The sequence below is a fragment of the Sceloporus occidentalis genome, unplaced genomic scaffold (assembly GCF_023333645.1).
Source record: "Sceloporus occidentalis isolate IW3139 unplaced genomic scaffold, rSceOcc1.0.p SCAF_3, whole genome shotgun sequence".
In the NCBI taxonomy this organism is placed as follows: domain Eukaryota; kingdom Metazoa; phylum Chordata; class Lepidosauria; order Squamata; family Phrynosomatidae; genus Sceloporus; species Sceloporus occidentalis.
In genome coordinates this window covers 74,845,655-74,852,835 of record NW_028316983.1, presented here as the reverse complement: position 1 = coordinate 74,852,835, position 7,181 = coordinate 74,845,655, and positions in this window count along the sequence as shown.

The window sequence follows — 7,181 nt, the reverse complement described above, 5'->3', positions numbered from 1 at the left end:
TATGACTCACAGATAAGTCAAGGGTAACATTTAGGCGCATGTAACAAAGAATCTAAAGGAAAATAATGCTAAAGAACTTATAAAATGATGGCAAGCATACCTATGTTCACCCCAAAGGCTGTATGGATGAACTATGGTCAATCATGTCTGTGCACTATGTGGCAGAGGCGACTATGGGCAGGGCTAAGAAAATGAGCACATGTGGAAAAAGGTGAAAGGGTAAAGCAAAGAAAATGGTGAGTAGATTAGCAGCAATTATAGCCTATAACATTAATGTGAAACCTTTGCCTGATTTTAACCCAGAAAAGCTGAAGAAACATACACAGATGTCTTATTCAAGCCTTTCAAAGTCCAATTCCTCTCAATGCTCCTTTGAGGGGAAGCACTAAAGAGCCGCCGCCACCATCATCATTTTGCTGCCCAGTCATTCAAAAGGGTCAGAAGTGGCATTGCGGCAGAGAGAGTAAAGACCAGTAGTCCTTTTAGATGCTCCCTGGACAGACTAAGCCCCTCACCTTTTACAACTCCATTCAGAGAAGGGAATGGTTCATGTTTTGACAAGAGTATAGTACTTGCACTCACCCATGGATAAGTCCATCCAGGTTTTTTGGGGTCAGTTTTTGACTAAAATTTTTAGACTTATGCAAGAGTATATACAGTATTCTCAACTTGTGTTACACATCTACACATTGCATAATCCTCTTACTTTGCCATGCGTAATGATACCCTGTGAACAGCAGGCAGTTTTCATATAGGTGAGGTGCTGAATCCACTCTGTGTCCTAGTCCAGACTTTAAAGAAGCCCTCCCAGGTGCTTAACCTTAGTAACCTTGGATAATTGCTTTAAAGTGATCATTTAAACCAGGAATGGATTCACTGCCCCAATGACATGGAAGCCACCAGCCAACCCTGCAGCAAAAGTGACTTCTTTCATAAATGTGGCTGAAATGAACAGAAACAAAATCCTTCTCCATCTTTTGATCTTTATGGGGTGGTGGAAGAGGCAGAAAAGGGAAACACACACCCCACAATCAACACAGCAAGCACACTAACAACAACAAAAGATCCAGAAGCCCTGGAAGAACCAACATCTTCTCTAACTCCTGATGCCGGGATCACCTTACATTGGAAATATAAATCATAACACACATGACACAGCAGTCAAGGTGCCCACTCTGTGTTAAAAAGAGGGCAATCGGTTGCTCATGTCATAAATAAAAGGGTGTGTATGTTGTGGGGTTGTGATTCAGTGAAGGTGTAAAAGGAACAAGCCAGAGGAAAGGCCAGGGCCCTTTAAGGCAGGTACCTTGCAGGGGGGGGGGGGGAGAGGGAGACCTCTTTAAGATGAAGTCTGTGCTAATAACATGTCCAGAAGATGGCTTCTGGCAAATTGCTTTGTTATTCTTGTCAAAAGAGGGTTGGGGGGGGGGGTCTAGTCCCTTGGAAGCAGTCAATTTTAAACCATATATCAAAATGATTAATTGCCCTTAAATGAGCAGATGTTGAAGTACCCTTGAATAGAGGCAAAAAGGCTAAAGACCTCCCCCCCTCCTCACTGCAGCCCTTTTTGGGGAAGGGGGGTTGCAAGCCTAATATATTCATCGAGTTGGCAAAATATCATTAGGGCTATTAATTAGCTGTAAGCACCCAGGCTTTAGGAGAGTTTAGGTCCCTCCCCCCCTTTCTCCTCCTTCCTGCTTTGAAAGGACTTCAGGGGAAATGGGCTTCCTAAGATAAGCATTCTAGCCACTGGAGAGAATGCTTGAGAGACCCCGGCTGCGTTTTACTCCTGTATATTTAAGCCCAGCTTCAGCTTTGCCTTCTTATCCTGGCTTTGGATAGGGTCCCACCCTGCGATCCTAAACACCTTTGCAGGTGGAATGGCCACGATCTGCAAAGCTCCAAGGAAACCTCTTCATAAAGCCTGACCAATCTGGAGAAGTACATTAGTGTACAACAGAAAGGGGCAGCGAGGGAACTTTATGTTTTAATGGACACTTTTAAATTATCTCCAGCAAACCTCCCTCCCCCCCCCCCAAATCCACCCTCACACTTTGAACATGCCTGCTAGCTATATATTCTGGGTGATTCTGGGAATGAAACCTTTCTTGTTACAATGATGGCACACACACACACACACACAATGTGTGTGTTTGCATGTGTGTGTGCATGCAAAGCAAGTTGAAAGTGTGCGGGTGGAAGATATCAAGGGCAGATTTTTTTGGGGGGGCAAAATTATGAATTTTGATATGACCCATAGATAAGTCGAGGGGTAAAACTTAGGGCCATGTAACAAAGGATGTCAAGAACAAAGCCAAGGAAAATGATGCCAAAGAACTTATAAAATTCTGGCAGGCATAACTGTTTGTGCTCACCCTAAAGGCTGGATGGATGAACTACGATACATCACACACACACACACACACACACACACACATGGTGGCAAGACTTTTTGGACATATTATATAATCAATCACGGTTGCATTTGTGGGCATTTGACCATATATAGTCAACATATATTCATTGAGAGAGAGAGAGAGAGAGAGAGAGAGACTATATATGGTCAAATGCCCACAAATGCAAATGTGATTATATATATACACACATACATACATACTATATATGGTCAATTGACTATATGGAGAGTCAATTATATATATATATATATATATATATATATATATATATATATACACACACACACACACACACACATGCATACTATATATGGTCAATTGACTATATGGGGAATCAATTGCAGCTGCATTTGTGAGCATTTAAAGCCAAGCGCCTTGCCATCGTTGTAACAAGAAAGGTTTGATCCCCAGAGTAACCCTAGCAGCAGAGAGACAGGCAAAAAACAGGACAGACAGATCCACACTCCTTCACAAAATACTTTGACTTTCCTCGTAACTTCTCAGATAGGGGGGGGGGGGGGGGGTGTCAAATCAGGAGTTTCTCCAGCCCTTCAGATTTGGGTTTCAGGGTTGAAAAAATCCTTAAAACTCAAGCCTGGTCAGATTTTCTTTTGAAAGAAGGCTTCAGTTCTGTTTTTCAATGAATTCATGGAAGTGGGGTTCGCGTGGGGAAGGTGGGCAGAGATGGCGGGGGGAGAAACTTTTTTTTGGAGAAAAATCTGTTTAAGTTTATAAACAAGATTAAAGAAACAATGTCAAGGGTCTTATGGAAATGGTGATAGTGCCCCTTTAAATAACACAGCAAGCGGAGATTTTCTATATCACTGTGCAGTTTAAAGCTGCCTTGATGGACTGGACATTAGTCCTCCTTAAATCCTTCAGAAAGCAGCTTTAAGGAAAAAGGCTGAGAGGAATTTCTTCTCGCTTTAATTGCTTAAGAAACGGTTCCCACAATGAGCGCTGGCCTAGATTCGCCTCTCATTTAAGTTCTGATTTTTAAAAGTTCACAAGTTAATCCCCTTTCAGTCTCACACGAATGCGGCTGGCACCGGGGACAAAGTGAGGGACAATGTGGGGAGGGGACAGGTTTCAGACCAATTTGGGGGGAAGAGAAGGGGGGGAACTCATTTATCCCCCCAAAAAAATAAAGGAAGGGGGGGAGAAGGGAGTGAGAGAACCGGCATAGTATTGATTTGGTTAAGTAGCTATTTTAAGACCTTGTTATCATTAGAATATGAGGTGACTTTGTACATCAGAGTGAACTATCTGGTGGAAGGAAAGGAAAGGCAGGGTTTCCCCTTCTTTTCCTTCCCATGCCTTTGATGGAGAGACAGTCAACATCTGCACAAAAAGGGGTGTGAAGGAATATATATATATATATATATATATATATATATATATATATATATATTCTTATTAGTGGAAATTTACCAAAGAAATCTGCCAACTAGATAGAGAGAGAATTTGTTTTAACTGTTTAAAACTTAACCAGTGAGCCACTTCTTTGGCAGAGAAACCCAGTGTGTGTTGAAGCTGGGAAATAACTCTCCAAGAAAGGAAATAAGCATTTATTTCCCAATATCTCACCTATTTGTTTCCGAAAAGTACATGAGTTTAATTGTCGGAGAAAACGAAAACAGAAAAGGTTTTTCCCACGGAAAACTGAAGTTTGAAGAAGAAGTGTAGATTTGACTTGGAAAAGACAGCTTGATTCTACTCCATATTCAGACCTGTAATAGATTCTCATTCTCCTGGAAATCTTGACTCAGGTCTTGAATGTGAAAGGTTTTGTTGTTTAGAAAGGAGTGTCTAAAACTAGGGTCTTCAAAAGAAACAAAGCTGAAATGGTCTTTCAGACTTCACCATTATAATAAAGCAAACTCGCCCGGCCAGTTATTTGAAAAGTATCATGGATTGAGTACACATTTTATTTCCATACAACAGGTGGCAAGGTTAATTTCCTCTATGATTTGATTTGGAAAACTTTGCAAGATCGATAAGGGGGGAAGATTAGATAGATAGATAGATAGATAGATAGATAGATAGATATCCCGCTGAAATGTACAAACAAAGCACGTGTTTACACCGATTTTATTTGCATATTTATTTATTACAAACTATGCACGCAAAGTTTGTTGCCCGAGGAGGAAAACTGCCTTTGGTCAAACTGTTAGATTTTATTTTCAGTTCCCATAGGTTCATGAAAAACAAGGACACCAACAAAAGTTAAGAAACAACGGTTTTACTGAGATTCAGGGGAGAAAAGACCAGGTTTGTTTGGTTTTTAAAAAGCGCTTTCCGCATTAAACCCCGCCTTCTAGCGCCTGGAATTGATCGTAAAACAATTTATTGGAAACAGTTTGAAAACCAAACTCTGCCGGTTTTGTTTCAAAAAGTGGGTTTTATCTGCACGAAAGTCCACTTGAATGTTATGAGCTGTATATTATGATGAAATACATTCATGGCAGATTAATTGCAAGGAGAGAGAGAGAGAGCATAACAAAACTTTATATATGTTTTATATAAGACACACACACATATGATCCAAAGTTTTGTTATGCTATCTATATATATATATATAGAGAGAAATATATATATGCCTTGCAGTTATGCATATATATATATGCATAATTGCAAGGCAATTATATATATATATATATATATATATATATATATATATTCCTTGCAATTCTATGTGTATAGAATAACAAAACTTGAGACCATTGTAACCGTTTCCTTTTATTTATCTATTTTGCATGTACATAGGTGAATACTGTTTGCTTTTTTGGTACCCAGAATAAAAGGCTAGATCCCTCTTGGACGCCACAGGTTTCCATCCTGGGTTCTTACTCTTCATAGACCTACCTAAAAGAAGGTCTTAGGTGAAGAAGGCATGGTTAAAAGCAAAGGCCCTAGGAAGTACTTTTTGGATCACCTTTGCCAAAGAACCCCCCGCCCACCAGCGGCACACACACACACACACACACACACACACTTGCTTCTGCCCAATGGAAAGCAGGGCCGGGTGGGTTTTTTGTGGCAAGTGGCCACCAATCTCAACAAAAGGCCAGGGCTCGGAGTAGCCACAGGCTTCCTCGCAAGCCAGCAGACAGATCCCTCCAGGCCAAGGTGAGGACAAGGCATCGGCAAAATGGAGGACGTTCAAGGGGAAATGGAGGACCAGATCAAAGCTCAAAAGACGCTTCTATTGGTTGGATGTAAATTTTAAAATGTGATGTGTTTAATAAACTTTTTTTAAAAAAGACACTTCTAGAAATGTAAACCCATGCTTCTCAGTCAGGCTCAAAATGGAAGACATTCGAGGATGGAATGGAAAGCATGGCCAACTCAAAGCTCAAACACACTCCGAGAAATGTAAATTCCTTCTTTTTAGTCAGGCTCAAAATGGAGGACGTTCAAAAAAAAATGGGGGTCCAAAGCTCAAAACTCACTCCTAGAAATGTAAACCCATGCTGTTTAGTCTGGCTCAAAACAGAGGACATTCGAGGATAAAATGGAGGGCATGGCCAAATCAAAGCGCAAAACGCACTCCTAGAAATGTAAACCCACGCTTCTTAGTCAGGCTCAAAATGGAGGACGTTCAAGGATAAAATGGAAGGCATGACTTAATTAAAGCTCAAACCACATTTCTAGAACTGTAAATTCCTACTTCTTCGTCATGCTCCAAATGGAGGACATTTTTGAATCCCTCCTGGGCAGAAATGTAGGACGTATCCTGGAAAAGGAGGACCACTGGTCCCCTGTCCAAGGCGCCCTTTAGGGAGAGACAGGGCGGTCAGAGGAAGGTGGAAGCCAAGCGCGGCCTTTTTGCGCTTCCTTGGGCTGGATTTGCTATGGAGGAAGAACCCAGTTTGGCAGCGCTTGAAGCTATGGAATTCTGGGAAGGGCAGTTTGTTGTGGCACCAAAGGTCAAACCAGGTGGGCATAGTTTTAGGGAGAAGAAATAGGCGAAGGAAAGGATTTGGGGAGGGGGACATCATCACCTTAAAAGGCTTAATGTATTTTCTCCTTTTGAGACTTGATTTTATTGTATTGATTGCTTTAGAAATACATTGAAAGCAGACTTGGTCTTTTGAGGAAACGCATCCTTGCCTTTCTTCATTTAAAATAACATTTAAAAAATCAAATTTAGATTCCTCTCTCCTTGAACTCTCTCGGTTCTACAAGTTCAAAACTTGAAAAAGAAATGATCTCCCGGCTTCGATGGAGAAGTGCGGCTTCTCTCTACCTCTTTTTTCCTTCCTTCCTTCCTTCCTCGTCGCCTCTTCCATCCCCGCAACTTTCAGTCTTTCTTGTTCCCTTAATTCCTGCCTAAACGGTTTTGCTCTGGGAGAAGAAATCTTTTCTAGAGGAGGAGGAAGGGGAGGGAGAAGAGGGAGGGGGAAAAACCCTCAAGAAGAGAAGGGTATTATTGTTTTAATCCTCTTATCCGCAGTCATTTTAAAACAGGGTGTTTTGGGAACCTGAAATGGCGTCTCGTCCTCCCCAATCCCATCCTAAATCCTTCTGGGATGGGAGAGCCTCGAAAAGGCAAGGAGGACCCTGGCATCTATTAGCGATCCCTGCAAAAAAGGCTTTCAACAACTGCCCCTTTCGGCTCCAAAGGCATGACAAAGCCGAAAAGCAAATAAAACCGACGCCGCAGTTTTAGTCAACTCTTCTGCCAAAAGGGAAAGGAGGAAAGGGGAAAGAAAGGAGAAAGAAGGGGGAAAGAAGGAGGGAAAGCGCGATCTCGGCTGCTTT